Below are 27,805 nucleotides of genomic sequence, written 5' to 3' on the forward strand. Positions count from 1 at the left end.
CAATCACTAGTATGGGTTTGGGGATTTTTTATTTGTAAGACAAACAGGGGTAAGAAATGATGAGGGAGGGCGGGTGAGTGGTTCACAGGGCAAGCGACAAATGGGTATGTGCCGACTGGGCAAGCAACAATGCAAAAGCAAGGTGGGGCAGTGAAAGCAACAATGTGGGAAGGGGAGGGAGAAAGGGGGTGCAAGTAAAAGGAATGAAAGTAACTCTCAATGCATCAAGCAGTGAAAGAACACTGGGCAAGGGAATCAGTACTTGGGCCATGCTCTAGGATAAGGACAAACTCACAAAGAGCAAGGGAAGCCAGCACTTGCTGACCAAAGAGAGGCAAGGAAATGAGAGTGCGATGAGGCCAACCAATGGTAAGCAATGGGTGGGCTCTAAACCCCCTAAGCAATAAAAAAAAGTCTCACAAGCGACAGCACATGCACTGTCTCAGGCAAAACCTAAATAATAGGGTTTGGGGGCAGAAGGGCGGAGGGGGGCAAACTTTCAAAGAGGCGAAGGTGCCCGCCAAGAATACTGAAGGGCATAAAACAATGGACAGTGCTCCTAAAATATTTCTGTCCTGCCTGAAGAGGAAACAGCCATTACCTCACATCCTTCACTACACAATCTTTACCGCACAGGTAAGTACTACACAGGTAAGTATTTGCACTTTTAGCACACAGTACTTTAGCACACAGGTAAGGTTTTTTTTTTAAACAAACTTTTAATGTTATGTTAAAAAAAACGTTGTTTTAAGGTTTAGGAATGGGTAGAGGTAAAAAGAGGTGAGGGTGACTTGAGGTGTTAGGGGTTTGTATGGGTAAAGGGAGATGAGGGTGACTTGAGGGTTTGGAGGCGGGCTGATGTAAAGGGAGGTGAGGGGGAGTTAAGGTTCAAAAGTGGGTAGAGGTAATGGGAGGTGAGGGCGACTTGAAGGTTCGGGTGGATAGTGGTACAGGGAGGTGAGGGTGACTTGAGGACTTAAGGGTGGGTAGAAGTAAAGGAAGGTGAGCAGGAATTTAGGGCTCCAGGGTGGGTATGAGTAAAAGGAGGTGAGGGTGACTAGAAGGTTCAGAGGTGGGTTGAGTTAAAGAAAGGTGAGGGAGACTTGATTAGTTGGTTTGCAGTGATACAGCCTGTCATTGTACAGTATGGTATGTAATGGTATGTCCTGTCATTTTAAAGTGTAGTATGGTCTGTTATTGTTTGTCATGTTATGGTATGGCCTGTCATTACATTGTATGGTATGACATGGTATTGACACTCATTGCATTGTTTCGTATGTTATGTTATGGCCTGTTATTGTATAGTGTTGTATGGGATTGTATAATAAGGTGTGTTATTGTATACTATGGTATGGTGTGCTATGTCATGGCCTGTTATTGTATAGTATATTATAGTATGAGTGTATGGCGTGTTATTGAGCAATGCAACCTATGAACTGCTAACTGCACACATACACATGCATTTAGGCAAGCGCCAATATCACCAGTTCATGCAATTTAAAAACAAGAAACTTACTTTGGCTTCCCAAAATTGGGTAGGATGGCGGGATTACACGGAATGCGACCAAAACAAGGAAGAGTTATAAAAAACACACACCCTTAGTGAATGCTGCACCATGAAACTTTATTACATTTTTATAAATGGTTTAGTCATTCGGCTCAGAAAAGACTGCCTGCAGAAAGTGGCTTACTGAAAGTTCTAGTTTTGAAAAATCTGGAAAGCAAACAACAAGCGAGGGCAAAGCGGGCCCAAGATAAGAAAGTAAAAATAAAGGGGCATAAAAGCAGCCAGGAAATTAGATAGAGCGGTATAGGATTATGTAACAAAAAAATTACAACCAATATACACCAGCAAAAAATGTTTTAAAGTACCACATCCGAGCACAAGAGGTGTGTAAGAATATTAATCAGTACTTCGTCCATGTTCCAGGTAACAAAACAAAAACACAGACACGAATTGAAGCTGACATGCGCAGCCATGCTGTCACCAATGAAAAAGAAGAAAATAAGAGAGACCATGAAGTGAACATATGGTAAAAGCCCTTTTTTAGAGTTTTTTTTTTTTTTAGAAACAACAGATTGTCACAAGCAACAGTGCATGCACGCTGTCTCAGGGGAGACCTAAAGAGAGGCATCACCTGGGAAGGTCTGCCTGCTGTCATTTCTGCTGCAGAAGTGAGCGGTGCGGCCGTAATCATACAGTAACTCCATTCATATTGTCACATACTCATGTCATATTTTCTGATGTCAACAAATGGGAAAAAATCTTACACACTTGCTCTCCCTTTCGGACTATAAAAGGAAAGGCAAGTGAAGTGCCCTACACATTTGGGGGAAAACATATAGGGCCCGATTCACAAAGGTCAAGTTAGACGAAAGTCTAACTTTACGACTTTGGTATTCAAAAAGGGCATTTACTACTCATAAATGCCCTTTGTGAATACCGAAAGTCGTAAAGTTAGACTTTTGTCTAACTTTACCTTTGTGAATCGGGCCCAAAGTGTTTAAGTGAACCATTAAAATCATGTCCTCCTGTGTGTCAAACACTACCATACCAAGTTTATCCTTCCTTCCAAGTCAGCACTTTATAGAAGTGCGTCTACCTGTGACACGTTCATTCTCATTTTTATACCATAGGAATGGAACCAACTGCATGCAATTTCAATATTGTTTGCAACACTAGTCCAGGCGCGGTGCGTCCATTGGGGCGTGGGGGCGTTGCCCCCCCCGCCCCCGCACCCGCCCGCAGCTCCCTCCTCGGTGTCTCTGAACTTAGTTTACTTAAGTTCAGAGACGCCGAGGGTGGGGAGAACCGACAATGCATGTCAGTCAGCATGACGTCGGACCGTGGGCGGTCCGGCGTCATGTTGACTGACATGCATTGTCACAAGCCAGGGAAAGGCAGCACAAGTGCGCATGAGTGGGCATGGAGATTAATTTTTAGCCCGTGCCCAGTCATGCGTACTTGTGTTTTAACTGCCTTGCGCATGCCCATTAGGTCTCCTAATGGGCAGGCGGCGGGCGAGGAGTAGGCTGTGCCCTCAGCCAATCCAGGATTGGCTGAGGGGTTGCCAGTCACTTGACTCCAGTGCTGACGTCACATGGTGTTCCGGACCGGTTTGCAGGGGCAGAGGCGCCAACGCGGACCAGGAGAAGAGGCGGTCAGGTAAGTGTCTTTTAATTTTATTAATTTTAATTTCTCCCGCTGCTGGTGGTAGGTTTGGGGTGGTGTTTAGGGTTAGGTGGTAGGGTTGGGGTGGTGGAGAAGTGGTTTTTAGGGTGTTCCAGTGGATCAACGGGAACGGGGCTGCTGTGAGTGGTAGGGAGGGGGAATTGATGGGTGTGCAGGAAGTTTGGGAGGAATCGATCGATGGGAAGGGTGTTTTTTGGCAAAGTCGAGGAAGGGAAGGAGCTGCCATAGGAGCCCATGTTAAACGTGAGTTTTGCATGTTTTTGGGGTTCGATTGTAGGGTGTTGCAGGTGGTTCCGAGTGGATTTGCTTAGCTGGGATGAGAGTTGGGAAGGTCTAATTTTGATTGCAAGTGTTTTGAAGAAAATCCATGGAGGGGAAGGGGTGTTTTGGGCCTAGTTTCAGAATGCGTTTTGACGGGGCACTCCTCCAGCACTTTTACGCCCCGCCATTTTCAAATGTCACCAGCCGCCCCTGCACTAGTCATTATTTTATTTTTTCCAAGAATCTTTACAGAAATGTGGACAGTTTTGAACTTTGCAGCATACCTGAGATCTCTATGCTGAAACCGTAAATGCAACTGCCCAATGTTATACACCACTTAAAAAAGGAATTTCTAAGCACTTTGCAGATAATGGGTTGGAGGCAGGGCAGAACATGATTGGAAGCCTTCCGTATTCCAGATCCGGCAGCTGGATCTGGTATCCAACCGACCAAGTGAAACCTGATAAATTTGTCCTGGTGTATTTTCTGACATGCGGACTCAATTCAGCAAAGTCCACACATTGTCTGGTTGCTGCTCGGACCAGCAATATGCAGGTAATGAGGGGGCTTTTATTTTTAATTCTAGCTAGATTTAAAGCAAAGGCCTGATTTAAAGGGCCATCGGCCCTTCTTTTGTACAAGTATCAACCTGGCTGGGAGCCATCTGGAGTCTACCACCTAGAAACCAAAGCAATGGAAGGAAACAAAGGCATACAGCTTTTATCTTCACAAGTACTTTAATTAATCTTTGATTTGGAGGCAGGCTTTTGACTGTGTTTACCCACGTTCCCATGTAAGAGAAATAAGTTCATGCGCTGTAAGAATGCCATTTTTATGTAAGTGTATGTGTAATTACATAAATAATAATTTAAATGACACTAATTCATTTTTGTATTTAATTATTGTATAGCACTTTTCAGCCCAGTGAGCACTTTAAGTCACATCAAAAAAGAGACAGTAAATCATACATGTCTGTAAATCAATGTACAGGAAATATTGCAAAAGACAATTTTAAACGTTGTAGGAATCGCATCTAGTCCATATCTGTGGACATTATATTTTTAAGAGTCCATGGTCGAGAGAAACACAAAGTCAGGATTTAAAACGTAACACAGTGATTGGGTTTGTCTGTACTAACAAGACTTTATGTCTATGCTAAGACAACCTTCTTTGCAAGCTCTGAATACCAACAGATGGAGAAAACAAATAAGGATCTAAACTCATGATCTGCGGTTTGCATGCCACTTGTTGATGGCAGTTCAGAGCTCACTATGTTATCTTAGGGTTGCAATTTATGAACGGGAAGTAACAAGAGGATCTCTGTATCGAAAGCAGTAACTCACTTACCTACCTACATGAAACACAAATCTGTAACCTGCATGTTAAACATTGTGGTTTAAAGCAAGTACATTTAAGCTATCTGCTAATTTAGGAGTCAAAACGGTGACTGGACAGAACACAGCACTCTCCTGAAACCTCATTACCCATACGAGTTATGTGCTATATGTTACAGCAAAATAACTGCAATGTAATGGCATAAAAAAAGTGAATTTATTCACCCTATAAATGATATATTACAAGTGCACGGTGACTACCAAGTGAGCAACAATAACCCAACAAGAAAGTGAGGCGGTAAGTGAATATCAAAGGTTTATTGTAATGAAAACAACCATATATACAATCTACTTCAACAATCGCTATTATCTATTCACTCAATGCTGTGAATTATCAGAGGTTTATTTGCAACTACTGTTGACGGCGTTTCGACCCTACGAAGGATATTAGGATATCATCAGGGCTGAGGATGTCATCGGGGAACCTACAAAAGGAAAGGGAAAATTAGGACTGGAGAAACTACTGGCTCGAAAACCCAAAGTAGGGAAGGCATCTACTTATGCCTAAAAATGGATTCCAGCAAAGGTGGAAACAAGTACTTCTCTCTGTAATATTAAGTGCCACCCAGTGAAAGCATCATAGTTAAACCAGGATAGGTTGGTATACTCATGAAATAACATCTAATAGAGTAAACAACAATATCTCTGTGTGTTACAAATAAAATAAGAACAATGTTAGAAGGAACAAAAAAGGATAGAAGGCTTATCCATGAGAAAATTACTCGTAATAAGCAGGAAAGGAATCGAGAAGCCCAAAGATCCTCCACAATGGGAGCGTGGCAAAAACACTGCGGATGCAATGGACCGTCAATGTTCAAACAGATGCTTCGCACTGAAAGTATGCCAACTACAACCATAGTGTCTCACAGAAGCGAGGCGAGGAATGCAGTGTCCTCACAAGTAGGCATGGTGTGCTGAAGTGTACGTCCAAGCCTAAGGGAAAGAGTCTGCTATGTCGAAGGAAAATATTGGACCTGCTCTCCCTCTTGTACTCAAGACAAAGATGTTGACAACAAGGGTCATAAGACTGACATCCTATTGAATCTATAGGGGCACAACTAAGCTTTTACTGCAACTGTCCAGCTGACCAGTGTCAACCGGAAATGTACTGGACCTTACTATTGATCTCTGCCTGCCACCCTGTGAGTCTTTAAGAATCTCCCCTGAAGGCCTGGGGTGCTTTAGAAGAGTATTCCTGTGTTGGATTGGGACTTAAAAAAATAAAGTAAGAAGATAAAATCTGTGGGGTGTGTGGCTTGGCACTTGTTGAAGATGGTCACCAGCTAATAAGGCTCCAGAGCTGCCATAGATGGAGTTCGGCCCGTTACCATCTTGCTGGTCGCTGAACCTCTTCACAGTCATGGCACATGCATCGGAACATATCCTGCCCAGAATTCTGTCAGCAGGTGACATATTTCTATTTTTCTTCTCACACGCTTGCCAAATTTGTCATCATGGCAGGGAGTGTGCTGACGGCCCAGTCACACCTGTCATTATATTTTCTCACATGAAGTGAATGTTGGCTTTCTCTGCATCGCGCTTCGCCGTTTTCACCTAATTAGCCCATTTATGTCACTAACTATTGCAATTACGACCTATTGAGCCTCATTGGCAATATTATATTGGCCTCTGACTTCATTTGCTTCCTATTTTGTACCAGTCTGACTCAGACATTTTCCTTATTGAGTGCAGACAATCTCAAATGTTCCAAATATAATTTACATTTCCAACTCCCTCAAGTGAACGTTCTTGCTTATGGGGAAAACTCAAAACTTGAAGTTGAATATGCCTGAAATGTCCACTCCTCAGTACACAGTTGACACCAAAAACTATTTCTCTGATCTATGTTCTCATATGGAGAATCCTAATGTTTTGTCTCAGGAAGCTCTTCCATAGTGCTCCTCCTTCACTCACACAAACTCCTCTAAAGGTGCCTCTAAAACTCCATCAACAACAGCTTTACTTACCCTCCTTCTCCTGTCAAACCTATGGCTTCTGTTTCTATGGAAGTTGTTCTGGATGAGATATGGGCCTTGAAACCTTATAAGGAGGAGACTGATAGAAAACTTCTACAACTTGATGACAAGTGGTCACTGATGGAGAACAGAGTTACTACCATGGAACAAAAGATAAGCGACATACCAAACATTGCTCAGGATGTTAAGCAACTTCAAACTGAAGTTACCCACCTCAAGAAAATGACTGAAGAGTTGGAAAATCGCAATTGACGTAACAATCTCCACATTTATGGTCTTGCTGAGAATGTGAAGGGACCCCACTCTATCTCATGTTTACAATAATTTATTCTGAAACTCCTTGATATGCCAGACTCCATTTACTTAAACATACAACAAGCCGATAGACTTCGTAATAGCGCCCAACATGCCTCATCATCGCATAAACATCGAGGTGTTATCAACTTTTTTCCAGAACATCAGGATCTCCTCATGGTGATTAAAACATTGCAAGGGAGCTGAGCACTTTTGCTGCTATATTCTGAAGGATGTTGTGTAAATTTTCTCATTTAGCAAAACCGAAGAAATCACTGGGGTGAAGAGGGTGCCATGGACGCTAATGCAAGAAAGCAAATAGCCTCCTCTAGCTAAGTAGCAAAAAACACTTACACTTTTGGTGCAGTGTCACGCCCTTGGTGCCACTGCACCTTCAGCACTACTGATAGCTGTGCCCCTTACAGAAAGTGAATGAAGTATAAAACTATGTCACAAGTATATTTTCTAGCTTAAACCAAACTCTAAAATGTAATAAACTTGTCCAAAGGGAAAATTTAAATAATGGTGGAAAAACAATTATTGCACTATAAAATGGTGATAAAATAATATATAATTTCATAATATATGAATCACATGAAAATGTGCCTGAAAACCTTTCCTGATCACAAATCCAACAGTTTGTAAAGAACATCTAAACGTGCAATCCCCATGTCCCGAGAGAAGAGGACACGAGAGCAGCTGGTTAACAATTGACCCAGCATTTACTTAAAAGTAGAATAAATACACGGACATTTAAAACAAACCGACGCTGACCCTCGCCCCCTCTCATCCTGCCAGATACCAAGAATCAGAGATGAAGTGGCTGGAGGCAGAGATGAGTGCTGACATGAGGGCTTCGTTAACCCCTCTGCGCGTTTCTTCCCTTCAGATGCCGGCTGAATGGGGGGGGGGGGGGGGGGGGGCATCACCCTGAAGAACTGTACAGCAGTAAAACACGGGGCCCTGATGGCAAAGCTGCGGTGGAGAGTCAGCATTTACGCATCATAGATGCATGCCTGGTAGTTGTGTACATTTTCAAGATTATAAAATAATAAAGAACCGCTATATCTATACAGTGCACAGGGAGGTCTCTTGGTACAGGAGACAGGCAACAGAAGTTTATGGTTTCCAGGATAAAAGGTACATAATTTATCGACCTCGGAAGGATAAAAGGCTGAGAGTAGCCACTGGACTTCGATCATGTCCAGGCGCGGCCGGCACAGGTAACAACGGTGGGCCGGCGGGGCGGGTGCATGGGATGCATAAGTCCGCGGAGCCTCCACACCCAGCTCAGAATTTTTTTAAGTTGCTACCTGTGTGTAAATCTGTATACATTGTAGATTTCCATTCCATGAGTGCTGCTTCTCCTCACTGTGAAACCCGCGAGACTATCCACATGGCAGGAAATGTTTAAAAATACAAATGGTGGAAATAACCATTAGCATTTTTTTAAAACTTATTTCCACACGTACAATATATTGCTGCCTTCGTTCCCCACCCAGACACGGCGTTGAATCCTGCCTGCCACAGGAGTAGTTTCATGTGCGCTTCCAGATAGGGTAACTACCAATACAAAGTTTCTTAATGCACACTAACTTGCTTGCTTCATGATACTCACTGTATTTTGCAAAAAAGACCCTTTTCCAAAGTCCCCTTTAAAACCCCAAGTCCACAAAAATGGAAATTCACCATTCAGACAGATTTTCCACTATTGCAAGTATATTTCTGAGCTGGAAACAATTCTCTAATCCAAAGTGGAATTTCGATTCACCTTTTAAATTCCATTCACGCGCTCAAGTACCTCTTTAGCTGCTGTAACTATGCAGTACACAATGCTTCAAGCATGTTAACCTAATTGTAAAAGTAGAACTGTAGAAGCGGACAGATGATAGATTGAGGGGTCCCCATACGAGCACTTCCGGACAGTGACTGGCTCCTAGAGTCGAATCCGCAGCGTTATTATGAATTTCCACACCAACATGGGACAATTATATACAATAAATCTAGACATTTATCATGACTCCGAGTCAAACATTCAGAGCGTGGCAAATCAAGATGATTTTCGAATGATAGTTGATGGTGCGTTTTGGTGACGTCATTTAATACAACTACCCCTCTACATGTGTTTTTTTAGTTTACTGTCAGTCATAATTCTCTTCATTGCGAAAGTATTGCTGGAAAATCTGGTGCTTGGTTATTTTAATACATTAGCTTTGAGGTCACAGGGTCAAATCCTGGTGGGACCAGCACAACTTTTCTTTAATCAGTACAAGAATATTCTCTTTATAATATGCACCACCCGGGCAACTTTTTAAATAAACTGCAAAATGAAAGTGCTCATGCTGCTTTAAAAGGTCTAAATAAAAGCGACTTGGCTTTCTCTGCTCTCCATTTAAACAATATTTATGAACGTCGAGAGCCCCATCTATGCCTTTCAGTCCGTCAAGTTTCCTCTGGCAGCGGTGATTCATCATACAGGGCCTGGAGGCTGGGGCCCCACAACTCTAAATTCACAGGTTACATCTTCAGTCTAAAAGGACATTGATTCATTTCTCTGAAATGAAAAGCGCAAAACAATAACTTACCACACGTCGAGGTGTCGTCTGGGTCGTCTTATCCAAGGGCCCTCTTCCCTCGAAAGAATGCCGTGTGAGGCACGTGTGTTGATTCACTGTGTTTGCAGTGAACAGGCTGTGGCTGGCTGAAAGCGCCCCGAAGAAAGCCTGGAGCCCAGGGCAGCTCTCGAGGGCATGGACAGAAGGGTGGCTGCCTCCTCCAGACAGCGGACTCCACGCTCGCTGTTGGCTTCTAGTTTTAGCTGCACACGAAGTGTCCCCCGGAAGCGCCAAGTTCTGCTGTGCAGAGGATACCCGTAGCACATATGACTCCTGTCACAGAAGCAGCCAGAGCGGTGCAATACGAGTCAGGCTTATCTTCCCGCCCCCTGGCTGCACCGGCTCACTAGCTCACTAAATGGGAGGGCTCGGGACACCTAACATCACAAGACCGAGGATTAGAGGGAATGGGCCTCGAGTTTCACAGCTGAAACTGGAACGGGCTGGAGGGACAGCTCGAAATGGGGGACAACATCACTCTCCGGTGCGTCAATCCCTGTGTTATGCTAGGTTATGGTATGTTAGGTTATTGGCACTTGTAGAGCGCACAGCTGCAGCTGGTCTGTGTTTGGAAACTCGGGGTGGGGCGCCGGCCTTTTATTCTACCAGCATTTCCCTGGTGGCCTGTAGCTCTTGGCACCGGGTCTTAAAAGCACAAGGCTGCCTGGTGCTCCTGTCACTTTCTCCAGCTCCCTGATGTTAATTGTAGTATATACGGGGAGGTTTCAAGAGGCAATCCTTCAGATCCCTCCTGCCTACCTACACTTCCCAGCAGCCTCTGCTGCTGGGATGTGATTTCAGCTTCTTTCCCCTGTTTCTTTCGCTCGGACACCCTAAATCCCCGCTCCGCCACCCGCATTGTGGGATGTGCACGGGGGGCACCAGGGCAAAGCCTGGGCCAAGGGCGAGCCAATCCACACATGGCAGAGCAAGGGGGAGGCTGGACCATCCCTTTTTCACCTGACCCCTAGCTTAAGGTACCGTGTCGGCTGTTCCTGCCTTGCGCTGTCAGCTGCCCCTGTGCTGCCTGCTGTCCCCGCATCTGTGCTACCTGCTGCCCCTGTGCTGCTTCTGTTCCTGTGCTGCTTGCTTCCCCTGCTTCTGCACTGTCTACTGCCCCTGCTCCCATGCTGCCTACTGACCCTGCCATTGCTCGGCCTGCTGTCCCTACACTGCCTGCCATCCATGCACTCCCTTCTGTCCCGGTCTCTGCACTGTCTGTTGTCCCTGACCCTGTGCTTCCCACCAGGTCCACCTGGACCACCAACTAGGACCAACTATGGAGGCCGCTGCATGGCAGTGCAGTGGACGCATGCAACGGGTGTGCTGCCAATGCACCGCTGGTTGGACTACGCCCAGCGCCAGGACCCCAGGTCCTCCCACTATCCGACGGTACACCACCAAGGAACTCTTGGACCTGGCCCCTGGATGCCGAAACAACAGCTCTGTCTCCTCCTCCCCAGGATCCACCAAAGGATCCTTCACCTGCCGACACTGCACTTCTCCTGCGACACAACCTACGAACGATCCAGCACCACTCCTGCCCACAAGATCAAGAACACCCCTCAACCACTTCCCTGTATCCTGCTCAATGCTCGCTCACTCTGCAAACAAGCCACGGAAATCTGGGACACCATCACCCCCCTCTCCAGGGACGTTGCCTTCCTTACTGAAATATGGGCTAAACCCCTCTTCGAACCCTGACATCACCACTACCACTCCAGAAGGCTACAGGATGATTCACCGAGACCGTGCCAACAAACAAGGTGGAGACATCGCCATCATCTTCAAGGAAACCATTAGATGCACCATAACCAACGACGACTTCACACCTCTCATGGAACACCTCAAGCTCCTACTACAAACTGATTCGAAGACCATGATAAGAGGCACCCTCGCCTACAGACTCCTGGGACCCCAAGCAAAATTCTGCAACGCCATCATCAACCTCATCGCCCCCCAGCAATTGACGCTCACTACTCACTACTTCCTACTCAGCGACCTCAGCTTCCAGATCGACAACCCCAACAAGTCCAACTGCATCGCCCTCCTGGAGAACCCGGACAACATCGGCCTCACCCAACTATTCAGTGAACACACGCACAAAGCTAGACATGCACTGACCCCATTATCATATCCAGCGACAGAATTAAATTCAGCCACACCACAGAACTCACCTGGACTGACCACACCATTGTACACTTCACCATCACTGATGCCCAGCAAATCATCACCAGGCCTCAGATCTCCTCCCATCGCAGTTGCAGCAAGGTCACTGAAATTCAGTGGTCACAAGTCCTCACCACAGCACAACCTGAGGCCTCAACAGACCTCGACCAGGCCGCCCAGATCTTCGCTGCCTGGATCATTGACAGCGCCAGCACAGCCACCCTACCGAAACCCACAAAATCCAACAAGACCTACAAACATGCCAGCTGGTACACCCCAGAACCCAAGAGCACCAAGCGCAACTGCCACCAACTGGAGAAACAATGGTGCGAAACCAAGAACCCCGCTGACAGGGCCACTCACAAAGCAGTCCTCACCAACTACCACCGGCACATCAAAGAAGCCAAGAAAGCAGCCATCTCCACCTACATCGACTCCGCGACCAAACCACACAAAGGAACTCTTCAAAATAGTCAAAGAATTCTCCAACCCGACAGCTATAGAGAACACCATCCACCGCTTCGAAGAACTCTGCAAAACCCTCTCAGACTACTTCCACAGCAAGATCACCAACATCCACAACAATTTCAACTTCCAACCTGCCACCGTCAACCCCAACAACCATGACCAACCAGTAAACACCAGCCAAATCATTATCACATGTTCTCCGCTCACCACCCTGACCACCTCAGACATCGTGTCTTCTATCCACTCCAGGGCACCCATTGCCCCCTGCTCCCACCACCTCTACAACCTTGAAACAAACCCAATCAGCATACAACTCGCCAGCATCCTCAACACCTCCATCTCCACAGCAACCTTACTGGACAGATGGAAACACACAGACATCAGACCCCTCCTAAAGAAAGCCTCTGCTGACCCCAGCGATCTAAAAAATTATAGTCCAATCTCCCTGCTCCCTTACCTAGCCAATGTATGTGCAAAAGCCATCAACCATCAGCTCACTGAATTCCTGGAACAAAATCATCTACTGGATGCGTCACCATCAGGATTCGGTGCCAGCAACAGCACTGAGACTGCCGCCACAGATGACATCAGAACACACTCAACCATGGAGAAACTGTGGCCCTGATCCCCCTCGACCTCTCTGTGGTGTTCAACACCGTCTCACACAACACCCTCATCAACAGACTGCACAACATAGGCATACAGCAAGAAGTTCTCAAGGGGATCGCCATCTTCCTTACAAGATGCACACAGAGCATCTGACTGCCTCCCTTCACCTCCACACCCAAAGACATCATATGTGGCATACCACAAGAATTGTCCCTCAGCCCCACCATATTCAACATCTACATGACCCCCCTGGCAGACTTCTTCAGATCCCACGGACTCAACATAATATCCTGTGCAGATGACACTCAACTGATCCTCTCACTCACCGAGGACTCCTCCAATGCCAAATCCAACTTCCGCAATGCCATGACCAACATAGGCAAATGGATGAGAGACAATTACCTCCAACTCAATTCCGACAAACGGAAGTATTGATCTTTGAGGAGAACACCTGTGCATGGGACTACAGCTGGTGGCCGGCAGAACTCGAACCTACACCGACAGACCATGCACACAATCTTGGCATCATCCTTGACAGCCAACTGACCATGAAATGACAAGTCAACACAGTCGCCTCCTCCTGCTTCCACACACTTTGCATGCTCAGCAGAATCTTCAGATGGATCCCAACCAACACCAGAAAGACCATCACTCAGGCCCTCATTACCAGCTGCCTCGACTGCGGCAAAGCCCTCTACACCAACATCTCCACACAACTCCTCAGAAGACTCCAGACCATACAGAACTCTCCAGCCAGACTTACTCTGGCCCTTCCCAAATGAACCCACATCACCCACCATCTGAGAAACCTCCACAGACTGGCCATCCAGAAGAGATGGCAGTTCAAGATCCTCACCTTACACTTCAAAGATATACACAACCTAGGACCTTTTTAGATTGACCATCAACAGAACTTCCAAAAACCCTTTAGACACCTGCGCTCCTCTTTACTCACCCTCGCACATACCCCCGCATCCTGCACAGCTGCATCGGTGGCCGCTCCTTCTCCTACATCACTGACAAGACCTGGAAGGACCTTCCCCGCCAGCTCAGTAAAAGCCCTCTCTCTGGCAGACTTCAGACAGAGGCTTGAGGCCTGGCTCTTTGACGGAGACTCAGCTCCCAGATACTCCTAGGAGTGATAGTGTTGCACTTTACAAATGCTGTTTGATTGATTGATTTGAAGAGAGAAAGAGAGGGATGGAGGGGAAAGTCGGAGAGAAAGCGATGAGAGGGGGAGAAGAGAGACAGAAAGAATGGAATGGAATGATGGGAAAAAATAGATTGTGCAAAGATATGGGAGAGGAGCTGATTTGAGCTTTATCCCAGTCCTGACAGTTTGGCACAGGGCATGGGGACAGGGCATTGAGTCCCAACTCCTTCAACAGGAGATCTAGGAATATCAAAGCATTTGTTATGTGAGCAGGAAAGGATTTATTATTGGTGCATCTTGATAACCAACAAACAGTCCACAACTATGTGTGCACCCACTTTTCCAGGCTAAAGCGCTTTATAAAAGAATTGGTTCATTTTTTAAGGTCCACAAGGTCTGCTGACTGTCTGGGGATATACTGAGCGTGAAGTGTGGAATCAGGTTGTTTGGAACAATGGAGCTTATTGGGCAGGTTTTTACGACATAGGGCAATCTGTATTGACAGTGTATTACTGTTAGTGAAAGTTTCTTCTTAAGCCCCTTTTCTTTGCAGAAAGTTAAGTACTAGTAATGACCTTCACGGTTTTCTGTGGAAAGTGGGCTGCATCTGCTTTGACAAGGATGGCTGCCCCCAGCTGGTGGTTGGACACATGAGATGATGTAAAATTATATGTTAGGACTTCCGGGGTTTCACATAATATTAGAAGTACCCAAAACATTTGCAAAGGATATTATTGTCATCAAGGAGCATATTTTTAACTTTCGTTTGGGTGAATCTAGTTTCAATTCTTGGCTTAAATGTTGCATTTAGCAGTAGCAGCCGGCATGGCTCATGGGGCGGACGAGGGGTCGCGCTGGGAGGTGGGGCTCAATAATAAAAAAAAAAATTAAAACCTACCTTTCTGTCGTCCCAGGTCCCACGTCTTCACTGCTCCTGGTCTCCTGCCTCCAGAAGGTACAAGAAGCAGGCAGCCTCCCGCTCTTCCCCTAAGCCAATCACAATGCTCCAGTGGAGCATTGTGATTGGTCGGGACGCCACCCAGCCAGGGACTGTAGCTGATGGCTGATCAGCTGATGGCTGATGGCATGTTCTCCATGTAGGGAGAACATGCTGGTTTGGGCAGCCCGAGAGAGCCGACTAAACCAGTCATATGTACTCAGGAGTGTGCATATCACTCCTGCCCTGCCCGGGCAGCTCTGCCCACCCGCCCACCTGCAAAGCGGAAAGAAAAATAATATGGAAATAACCAAAAGTTATTACCATTTTGTGTTTTGGCTTTCTCACATTCCGAGAAAGCACTGGGGCGATGCTCCTCCGCCCTAGTGTAGAAACCACTCCTCGCATTTAGTCATGCTTGCCTTTTCAAAGCACAGGATAAAACCACAGACTAATACTAACAACTTACTTTTACAAATATTATTTCTTACCGCAATGGTGCTGTTTCTGAGCTCTGTAAAGAACAGATGTCTTTAGTAACCAATACAATGGTACTCACATATCTGACCTCAAAATAGGGTGAGTTTGCCTTGTCGAGATTTAAACTAATGACCTCCAGGACACTGTGGATGTTATCAGTGAACGTTAATTTACTGAGCCATCTAGACATATTTTCCCCCCCATTTTAAATGCACACATGGTGAATTCAGGTAGAATATAAATTGTTGAAAAACATGTAGGACATAGAAGGGTTTCCCCTTCCCATGGCTGTGTCAGATCATTCTGGTCATTCTAGGACCCTGTGGAAAATATTGCCTCTTGGGGATATATAGTAATCTGCATCAAATCCAACATCATCACTAACTAAGAAGAGCAGTAGAAGGACAGAAGTGCTCGTGTTAGGTTGGCATTTTATATTTAATCACGAAGAGAAGACTGGGTTCTGAATTCAAGAAAGAAAGTTGAGTGACTGTGAGCTGTCAGACAGGGTAGTAAGAGACTTCAGCCCTGTATGATTTGGCAACCTGCTTCAAAACCTGTTTTGACATGCTCACAGTGACTGGTGAGTGTCATCTACATTCTGCAAAGGAGTCCACAACACTAATCATTTCTAAGATAGATAGGTGGCTTCACGAACCAAAGTTGACATCACCCCTTCCAGCAAATCACAAACCACCTGAGAAGCGGAGAGTTCTTGTGTTTTGGCATGCATCAGGAACACCTGCCTGTCCTTCCCAGTCATGACGTGTTTGGCCAGTAAGCGTTGGTTAAACGTGTGCCAAGGGGTTGAGAAATGTTCTGGCTCTTGATTGGAGGGCAGGATGGAGGGTGAGTGGGGGCAGGGGGAGTGTCAGGAATGCAAAGGCTTTGATAGACTGCTGGTGCATTTCCCAACTAGCGGAGGCACTGATTGTGATCCGGGAACAGTTAATTTAAGAAGAAAAAATCACTAAATGGCTCATGTGATGTTTTGCTCAACGAAAATACAAACCAAGCTGAGTCCTTGGGTATACCAAGAGAATATGACACCCCACACTTTATGTTCATCCTATGTAGAACCTTTTCAAGCTTCTTAAATGTCTCATCTAAAGTTACACAGACATTTGAGAACAGGGGTAAGGGACTAGTAGAAATCTCTTCAATATATTAAGAGAAACATTCGTTTTCAAGAAGCCATAAATACACCGTGGTCTCTAAGACTGTGCATGGAAATGCGGCATCTCGCATACACAAGACTAAAACCAACGAATGGTACTCTCACCATTTGTGTTTTTGACCAGAATGCATGGGGGCAATACATTTCAGCACAATTGTAGGATTCTATTAGAAACCTCCCCAACACTTTGAGTGAAACATATCGCTTCTACAAAAGCCATAAAGATTATGAGAACATGTTTTCTCGACCCTAACCCTCTCACAAACACACGATTAGTACCAAAAAGGGTTACTCTCACCCTTCATGTCTTCCAGCAGAATGCATGTGGGACAAGAATAAAGGTTGATTTAACCCAGCTACATTCCATCAGCAAAGTATTTCTTTAATAGATGCTTTAATAATGCTGAGTTCCATGAATGGGAGTGATTCAGATGGGCAGTGTGGGGAGACCTCTTTATGGAGAGAAACACAAGCACCTATCTGCAATGGGAGTATGGTTGCAAACTTCAGCAAATACACATATGCAAGAAACTGTGGGCTACTGCCAGGGAATGGTGGCATAGGATCCCAAGGACATCACAAACAGGGTAGAAGATAATTCATCATGACATAACGGTGCACAACCCCCTGGTGCCATAATTTAATAAATTCTCCAAAATCTCAGAAACACCCTCATTGACATATCTGAGTAAGTGAACTATTATTGTAACCACATATCACACTCAAAGTCTAATATATTTACAAGATAACCATTTATTTATAAAACTACTTGTGCCCCACACAGTTTAAAAAGATTAACTTGTCAATTTATATTCAAATTCAATCATATGAGATGGAAGTGACAGAGTATCCTTTCAGACTAGGATGAATCTCTTGTATTACATCATTAGGCAGAAACACAGGCAACACATATTTCTCAGGTAAATTCCTACTTTATCAAGACTGAAAAATATTATCATTTATGAAGTTAAAAAGGAAATGTACACACATTATCTTGATAACAGGATCCAAGAAAAAACACAATTAATACAAAGAGAAAATGAACAGTTACACATGAAAAAGAAAATAATAGTTAATATCTTGAAGATCAGTACACTTCAACCTGAGTATATATAACCAATTGTTTAATTATCTTCATTAGTATAGCCAAATGAAATATAGATTTTGAAGCAGTTATATATATGTGCACATTAGGAAGTTTGTGTGGAAGTTTTAAAAGGTGACAGTGGTAGAGTCCTACTATGCCCCACCAGCAATATGAATGCATGCCAGCAATAACACAACCCAGTTTTATATCTATATCTATATCTATATCTATATCTATATCTATATCTATATATATAGATATATATTTATATATTGTCTACTGACGGTCGCCAGTAGATAGTTATAGTTAGGACCTATTTTGCATAGGAAATCCGCAACATTCTATTCCCAATAAGTCTGGCGCCGGTTGCTGAATCCTCGCGAAATTTTCCAAACTTTTGGCCAGCTCCGCTCCGCTCCTACCCTGAAAGTTTCGTGGTGATTCGTCAAGCGGGGGCCAAGAAAAAACGGGGGTCCCAAAAAGCGGTTTCCCCATGCAATTTCCCATAGGATCTGTTGTCGCAGCTACAGCCCGAACCGCTGAACGGAATGACACCAAATTTGGCAAAGAGGTAGTCCTCAGTTCAGACTCGTGCCTTTTGCATAAATGGTGTGAATCCGTTCAGTAGTTCCTGATAAAATTAGTTAAAAGTACATATATATCTATGGCCGGGGAGGATCCACGGACCCTACCCGCACTGTAAACGCACCCTCCCCGAACCGAGCGCTCACCCTCCCGTTCGCGCGCTGAATGCTAATTGGCTATCGAGTGTCTGTCTACATTCGAAACCAGGAACTGTTGGCGGCCATTTTCTGCCTCGGTAGAAGCGAGGCTGAAGAAGCAAGGGGAATAAGTGTGTAAAACATATAAAGGGGGCAGAGTGGAAATACTCTGACCCTCTAGTAGTGCTTAGGGGGTCCCAGAAGGACCCCCTGGGGCCCCCGTTTAAAAAAAAAAAGGCAAAATGCGCGCAGGGTGCGCGCATCCTATCGCGTTGGGTGCACGGATTCTCTCGCGTTGGGTGCGCGGATCCAAGGAAAAAAAAATTGAAAAAATTGAAAAAAGACAAGAAATCATTGGTTGTATTACAACTTTCTACACTGAAATGTAGAGTGTATATTTCTGTTTGTTAAAGGCATGATTCTTATTTGTTAACAGTTTGTAAGGAACATTATATATGATAAGCTGATATGTTGAAAAGTCAAGCACACTTGCTGTCTTGTTTAGCAACATTGTGTGCTGAACTTGTGACCTGTGTGCTCAGTGCAGTGTTCCATGACCTGTTTCTATGGTAACAGGCAGAAGGCAGATTGGGGGAAGGGTTGAAATGTATTTAATTTGGAAAGGGTTGAAATGTTTAACCAATAGAAATGTGTGTTTGCTTTTGAATTTATGTGTGAAGGATTGTGATTTGATGTTTACATGTATATGTGTGGAAAATGAAAGGGAATCTTTTCCATTCTTTGTTTTTGCTGAGAGGTGCACAGTGCAGAGATTCTGTAAAAGAAAATCTGGTGTGTGACTGATATACTTCTTAATCTACAAAAAGGTGAGTTATTTAATTGTGAGGGGATGTATGTAGACTATTTTGATTTTAATCAGACTAATGTATTTCTCCTGCTAAAGTGTAGGGAGTACTTTTTTTCTCTACAATCTTATTGACAGTGTGTGTGCATGTAGAAACTTTCTGTGATAAGCATTTGTGTTTTTCATGTGTTTGCAGACAGATAAGTGTGCTGTTTTTATATTTTGGTAGAATTAGAAACCAGTCATTGTTTATGAATTTGTGAAATGAGTTATGTTTCTATACTAAAATGTAGTACTCCTTCTAGATGAAGAAATGTGTTTTGGTATAGTGCAAGGGATAGTGTTGCTTGTCTAGAATCACACTGTGAGTCTGTGTGCATTTGGGAACCATTGTGAGAGAAGTATGTGGTAATATTGTGTATTTGCTGACAGATAACTGTTTTAAAACCTGTCTTGTTGTCAAGTTTTAGTAGCATTAGAAGCCAGTTTTTGCTTATGCTTTGATTAAATGAGTCAGGCTTTGACACAATAGTGCAGTCCTGAAATATGTAGATTGTGTGCAGTTCCTGTATCACTTCCACAGTAGTGAATGCTTTTTGGTAAACTCCTAGGTATAGGGGTTGTTGTCTAGAATCACACTGTGAGTCTGTGTGCATTTGGGAACCACTGTGAGAGAAGCATTTGGTAACATCGTGTATTTTCTGGCAGATAACTCTTTTAAAACCTGTCATGTTGTCAAGTTTTAGTAGCATTAGAAGCCAGTCTTTGCTTATGCGTTGATTAAATGAGTCATGCTTTGACACTAATCTGCTGTACTTAAATATGTAGATTGTGTGCAGTACCCTTGCCTCTTCTAGACTAGTGAATCAGTTTTGGTAAACTGCTAGGGATAGTGTCGCTTGTCTAAAATCACACTGTGAGTCTGTGTACATTTGGGTAAGGATTGTGATAGAAGCATTTGGTAACATGGTGTATTTGGTGACAGATAACTGTTTTAAAATCGGTCATGTTGTCAAGTTTTAGTAGCATTAGAAGCCAGTCTTTGCTTATGCATTGATAAAATAAGTCATGCTTTGACACTAATGTGCTGTACTTTAATATGTAGATTGTGTGTAGTCTCCTTACCCCTTGCACAGTAGTGAATGAGTTTTGGTAAGCTGCTAGGGATAGTGTTGCTTGTCTAGAATCACACTGTGAGTCTGTGTGCATTTGGGAACCATTGTGAGAGAAGTATGTGGTAATATTGTGTATTTGCTGACAGATAACTGTTTTAAAACCTGTCCTGGTGTCAAGTTTTAGTAGCATTAGAAGCCAGTTTTTGCTTATGCTTTGATTAAATGAGTCAGGCTTTGACACAATAGTGCAGTCCTGAAATATGTAGATTGTGTGCAGTTCCCTTATCACTTCCACAGTAGTGAATGCTTTTTGGTAAACTCCTAGGTATAGTGGTTGTTGTCTAGAATCACACTGTGAGTCTGTGTGCATTTGGGAACCACTGTGAGAGAAGCATTTGGTAACATCGTGTATTTTCTGGCAGATAACTCTTTTAAAACCTGTCATGTTGTCAAGTTTTAGTAGCATTAGAAGCCAGTCTTTGCTTATGCGTTGATTAAATGAGTCATGCATTGTCACTAATGTGCTGTACTTAAATATGTAGATTGTGTGCAGTACCCTTACCTCTTCTAGACTAGTGAATGAGTTTTGGTAAACTGCTAGGGATAGTGTTGCTTGTCTAAAATCACACTGTGAGTCTGTGTACATTTGGGTAAGGATTGTGATAGAAGTATTTGGTAACATGGTGTATTTGGTGACAGATAACTGTTTTAAAATCGGTCATGTTGTCAAGTTTTAGTAGCTTTAGAAGCTATTCTTTGCTTATGCATTGATAAAATGAGTCAGGGTTTGACACTAAAGTGCAGTACCATGTACTATTCTCTTCACTGTGCCAGAACTGAAAATTTAAAAGTTTTACCCAGGCACTGTCCTAGCAGTAGTCTGATGATTTAGTCAGTTTCCAAGTATTGTTCATGTTGTGAACCATACATTACCACATAGACTGCTTCAAATGTCTATGCAGTATGCATGCAGTCTTCTAACATACTATACACTTGTCTTTCACATCTTCAATTCCCTAGCCAGTATCCATACAGTCCAGCAAACACCCTGTCACTCCCTTTGCACTCCTCTAGTGACCCATTCAGTACCAAGTACTAATCCATTCCCTGCGCCAAAAGCCTACCACTTATAAATTCACCCAGACACTCTCCTTGTTGTACTCTAATCATTCAGTCAGTACCCAAGTACTCATGCAGTGAGCCAGGCCTTCTCACATAGACTGCTTCAAACCCCTATCCACTATGCATGCAGTCTTCTAACCACCTAGACACTTGTCTTTCACACCTTCAACTCCCTAGTCAGTATCCATACAGTCCAGCAAACATCCTGTCACTCCTTTTGTACTCCTCTAGTGACCCATTCAGAACCATGTACTAATCCATTCACTGTGCCAACACCCAAATACTTATAAATTCACCAAGACACTCTCTTTGCAGTACTCTAATCATTCAGTCAGTGCCTAAGTATTCATGCACTGAGCCAGGCCTTAGCACATGGACTGCTTCAAACCCCTATCCACTATGCATGCAGTCTTCTAACCACCTAGACACTTGTCTTTTACACCTTCAATTCCCTAGTCAGTATCCATACAGTCCAGCAAACATCCTGTCACTCCCTTTGCACTACTCTAGTGACCCATTCAGTACCAAGTACTAATCCATTCCCTGCGCCAAAAGCCTACCACTTATAAATTCACCCAGGCACTCTCCTTGCTTTACTCTAATCATTCAGTCAGTACCCAAGTATTCATGCAGTGAGCCAGGCCTTATGACATAGACTGCTTCAAACGCCTATTCACTATGCATGCAGGCCTCTAACCACCTACACAGTTGTCTTTCACACCTTAAATTCCCCAGTCAGTATTCATACACTTCTAGCAAACACCCTGTTACTCACCCAGTGTGTCTCCTTATAGTACTGTAATCATTCAGTCAGTTAGCATGTAATCTTTTAGTGAGGTAGGCTTTAGGGCATGAACTGCTTCAAAGTAGTATGCACTATGCATGTAGTGTTTTAACAATCGTCACACTTGTGGTTCAGGGCTATAGTTTTAGTCAGTTTTTATATAAAATGTGTTTGTACAGTAATGGAATACTGTAAATTTGAAAGTTATTTATATACATTTATTTGTGATTCTTTTTTACAGATACAGAACAGGAGTGTTTCTCATCTGTTTGTACTCTTCTCATGCAAGATTGTTTGGATGAAGGGTCCTTCGGTGTTTCATCATACTTGCCGTGCCGTACGAGTGTTTCTTGTTAGGATCCCCTTGCAACAGAACTCTTTTGCAAATCTTGCACGTGACCAAGGTGGCATTTATCTTGGTTTGTCCCTCGGGAAAAGTAAAAAATTTCCACACCACTGAGGGAAAACGTTGTGGGCGTGGTGCGTCCTCCAAAAATTAATCCTTAGATTCGGTGAATATTTTAAAGCAACAACATTTACAGTTTTTGTAAGTTAAACTTATAAATTTTTTTTAGCTGTAAGCATTTTATATATCTGTGATTTGTATCTTGTGGTATTTTGTTGAGAATAGCATGTTGTTTTTTTTTTAACAATCTTTTTGATTGGTTTTTTTTGCCCGCTGTTAAGTGATGAGTACGATTGAAATCACAATTTTTAGTGAAATTTAATATATTCTGAGAACAGCAAAAAAGGCAAACAAATTACTTTGTGGAAATTATGCTGTGTTGTAAAAAATGTATTATTACATGTCATAATTTTTTTCTCCTTTTCTTTCACAGATCCAAATTTTAAAGTAAGCAATTTATATGAATTTAGATTGCAATGAAAATCAGAAAAAAATGTATACCATTTTTCATTCCTATTACTGTGAAGGTAAGTTTAACTAAGTTTCAATATGCAGAATGAGGAGGTCTGCAAGAAGCTACAAAGTTGAAACACGTTTCTAAAAACACTCTGTTTATACTTATGTAGTTTTGAAATCTGACCATAATCAGATATCATGTAACCTGCAAAAAAAGAGATTTGAGGGGTTCATAATATTTCCCATTGTAGCTATTGAAGGACCGCAATCATTTCAATCATTCTTCTTTGAACATCTTTGCAGACAAAACTCTGTGGTTACCTTCTATCATTCGCAAGTAATTTTAAAACCGGAAATATGTCACTTTTTGTAACATAGTTATTGTGCAAGACACTCTTTCATATTTACAAAGAAAGGAAAATGCACTCTGTGTACTTTTTATACTCCATGTAAATACAACCTCATTATGCACACCACTTTGCGTTGAAAGGGTGTTCTATAAGTGTTGTTGTGCATGATTGCACTGAATACTCATAGAACAAGACACATGTCTAGATTTATCAGAAATCATAAATCTCGATATGTGTGTGAATGCTGCACCATTCTAAAATTTGTGTAGGAAAGCACAACAAGGAGAATTGTTTTCATTTCTCCACATTTTTATATCTTCAATGCATGCTGAAATGTTCAGCATACATTGAAGGAGAAAAATGCATTTTTTCATTGTTTTTGTGCAGGAAGGTGTGTCTTCCTGCACAAAGACAAACAGCACATGACACAGATATCCTTGCACTATGGTGCAAGGGTGCCTGTGTCACCACATGGCTGCAGTTTAAGCAGCCGTGCAGAGAGAAGCATAGATTTGCAACATATTTATGTACATATGTTGCATCCCTGTGCTTCGGAAGTACTACAGCACACTGTACTTAAAGAGGTTACTGTGTGATGCTGCAACACTTCCTCATAGTTCTGCACTTATACATTCACCATACGCTACTAATGCATTCATTCACTCAATTACGTACTACACATACATTCATCTAAACTTTCACACACTAACAAAGAAATTTAGCTCTTTTTTTAAACCAGGAAGTTAGTTCTTACAAGAACTTTTTTTTCTCTTCTTTCTTCTTTTGTATTTGTTTTTTTGGTTTTTCTAACAATTTTGTGATTTTTTTGGTTTTTCTGGAAAAAAACAAAAAACAAAAAACAAAACAGGAGGAACCAAACAATGAACTTCAGGGTACAAAAAAAACCAAACAAAAAAAACTAGCAAATGTGACTTTCTTGCCGGCGGCAGATCAGATCGATCGACTGCTCACCGTAGCACAAAGTCGCATTGCACTTAGTGCAGAGCACTTTTAAATATTGAAATTGAGGACAATGTCCAAGTTTTGGGCTGATGGATGCACTCTTGAAGTGCTCGACTGCGATGAGGTGGAAGGAGCAGGAGCAGGAGTGTTTCTCATCCGTCGGCACTCTTGTCGTGCAAGATTGTTCTGACGAAGGGTCCTCAGGTGCTTCATCATACTTGCCGTGCCGCACGAGTATTTCTTGTTACGATCCCCTCGCGACAGCACTCTTTTGCAAATCTTGCACGTGACCAAGGTGGCATTGGTCTTATTCTGCCCCTCGGGAAAAGTAAAAAATTTCCACACCACTGAAGAAAAACGTTCTTTGCGTGGTAACTCCTCCAAAAATTCATCCTCAGATGTATGAGGAGATGCAGGTGATGCCTGCTGCCCTGAAGCCATTTTTAGTTGAAAAAAGTTAGAGCTAAGTGTAAACTTAGTCTAAAAAATCTTCTTCTCTGCAAAGAGATGCTCCTCCAAAGAAGGTCAAAGAAGAATGATTGAATTGGGTGGGGACTTTCAATAGTTAGAACAGGAAGTGTAATGAACCAACCAAATCTCTTTTTTTGCAGGTCACATGGGATCCGCGCATCCTGCGCTTACGCAGCACGCACCCAGCGCGGATTCGCGAAATGGAATTAAAAAAAATTATAGGATTAGAAGTAAAAATATATTAGTTTTAAGACTAGTTTAGAGTTTGTCTTCAATTAATATTCACATGAAATACATATATATGTTTTTTTAAATGTTAAATATTTCGCGGGTTCCGCGCACCTACTGCATCATAGATGCATATGACGCATCGCGGAAGTGTGTAAATGTCGCGTTACGTACATCGAACGTGTCGCGTATAGGCTGGGAGTCGCGTACCACTCGCATTGCAATCGCGCACTAAACACGTACCCAACGCGTACCATGCGCGGATGCTACCGCGTAGGGGTTGAGAACGGTGCGCATAGGGTGCGCGGAAAAAAAATGTAAAATAAAGTTTTGAACATATAGTTAAATTTTTTTTTGAAAAATATAAAAAAATATGTTTGAAAAACCCATTAAATTCAAATAATATTTTTTAAGTTTTAAAAGAATTAATTGAAAAAATAAGTTAAAAAAATGGTGATAAAAAAGTATTTTAAAAAAAACATAATTAATGAAATTGGCACACTGAATTTGAAAAATATAGAAATCCAATCAAAATCATTAAACATGATATCTTCAGAGATAAGTTAAAGATAGGAATTAGCATTGAAAAAACCTTTGAAATTCACTGAAAAAACTATAGGTTTCATGCACGTTATAGTTAGGAATTGGCATTTAAAAAACCTTTGAAATTCACTGAAAAAACCATAGGTTTCATGCACGTTATAGTTAGGAATTGGCATTTAAAAAACCTTTGAAATTCACTGAAAAAACCATAGGTTTCAGGGGCGTTATAGTTAGCTGGACATTTCCCTCGTACAAAACCCTAGAAATTCCCCTGTTATAGTTAGTTCAGCTAACTATAACTCGCGCCCCCGCAATGCACTGCTGATGACGTCACATATTACATCACTCATGACATGGTCAGTGACATCACTGATGACATCACTGATGACATCTCAAATGACTTCACTGATGACGTCATCCAATGACTGTGTTTCTGTAAAGTTTAAATATGTTTTATATATTTATAGTGAAAGGCCTGTGGAAGAATGAGTGGATGTACAAGTGTGTGAATGGATGATTTTCTAGGTGCGTAACTGACTCTATAAGTGAGTCATTAAATGTATACTACTGCAGACTAGTGACTAAACTGTGTGAATGTCTGTATGTGTCTGTGTGTAGGTGTATAAGTGGCTGCATGGTTTTGTGAATAGTTATATGAGTGTCTATATGGGTTATTGATTGGTTGTCTGAGTATCTGTATGGGTGCCTGAGTATTTGTGTGGGTAGGGTGTGTGTGACTCTATGCATAGATGTGTGAGTGGGTGATTCTATGGGTGCATGGTTTTAAGAGTGCATCTGTGATGGACTGTATGGTTGGGTGAGTGTATGTATGGGTGTGTTAGGGATTGAATGTATATCTCAGTGGTGCATGTGTGACTAACTACATATGTGAAAGGCAGTATATATGTGTGGAAGAGTATATAAGTGGGTATATGTGAGAGTGTGTGATTGTGAGAGTGGCTGTATGGATAAGTGCGTGCTTGTATCAATGATTGTATAAGAGCGTAAGAATGTGGTACTATTTTTATGATTAAGTGAACTTGAGTGTGTTTAACTGTATAGGTGAGTAAATTGGACTGTGTTTAATTACTTGCACGACTGACTAGGTGTGTCAGTACCTCAATGGATGATTGGCGGTGTGTGAGTGTCTATATAGGTGTATAAATGCATATGATAGTCTTGTACGGAGTGACTGTAAGTATGAGTGACTGTACAGGTGAGTGAGTGGAGGTGTATGTAGACCTAAGTGTTAATGAGTGGGTATGTAGTTATTGGTACTGGAGTATCTATGGATTTCAAAATGGCCGTCTGAAATTTTGAGTCGGTGTTTCAAAGGTTATATTAGGGTGTGAGAAGATGCACTAATTTATCACATGGATGATGTCATCAGTGATGTCATTTGAGATGTCATCTGTGATGTCACTGACCATGTCATGAGTGATGTAATATGTGACGTCATCAGCAGTGCATTGCGGGGGCACGAGTTATAGTTAGCTGAACTAACTATAACAGGGGAATTTCTAGGGTTTTGTACAAGGGAAATGTCCAGCTAACTATAACGCCCCTGAAACCTATGTTTTTTCCAGTGAATATATATATATATATATATATATATATATACATACATATAGATATATATACACAGAAAAAATCCAAAGGTTACAGGGACATTATAGTCAGGCTGACATTTCACTCGTACAAAACCAGTGAAATTCAGCAGCATTAATTACATGAGCTAACTATGAAGTATGCTCCCGCAATGCACTGCTTATGACCTCACATATTACATCACTCATGACATGTTCAGTGACATCACTGATACAACATCAAGTGAGTGTAAGTGTTTTAAAGAGTTTATGGGTATTAAACATATATACTAACCTACTGCAAAAGTTAAATTAGTATACTAGGTGTACTACTACTGAGTGATACTACTTCTCACATGCATTATGTAAGTGGCTTTGTGACTGTATGTCCCCTTGTGAGTATGGGTGTGAGTGGCCGTATGGGTGCATAAGTGGGTTGTG

The 27,805-nt window shown here is 42.7% G+C and overlaps 1 protein-coding gene across 5 annotated transcripts in view; it reads right to left on the reverse strand.

Annotated features, from left to right (window-relative positions):
* Positions 1 to 27,805, reverse strand: part of SLC7A2 (solute carrier family 7 member 2) — a 445,257-nt gene that overhangs the window by 264,998 nt on the left and 152,454 nt on the right. Inside the window, exon 1 of one of the 5 annotated variants that reach the window (XM_085642006.1) lies at positions 9,704 to 10,015. The exons of the other annotated variants lie outside the window; for them this stretch is intronic. The gene's annotated coding sequence lies outside the window, so the exon portion shown is untranslated. Of the gene's footprint in view, positions 1 to 9,703; positions 10,016 to 27,805 lie in introns of those variants that run through there. 5 annotated transcript variants of the gene reach the window in all.

This window comes from Triturus cristatus, chromosome 2_2, assembly GCF_964204655.1.
Source record: "Triturus cristatus chromosome 2_2, aTriCri1.1, whole genome shotgun sequence".
In the NCBI taxonomy this organism is placed as follows: domain Eukaryota; kingdom Metazoa; phylum Chordata; class Amphibia; order Caudata; family Salamandridae; genus Triturus; species Triturus cristatus.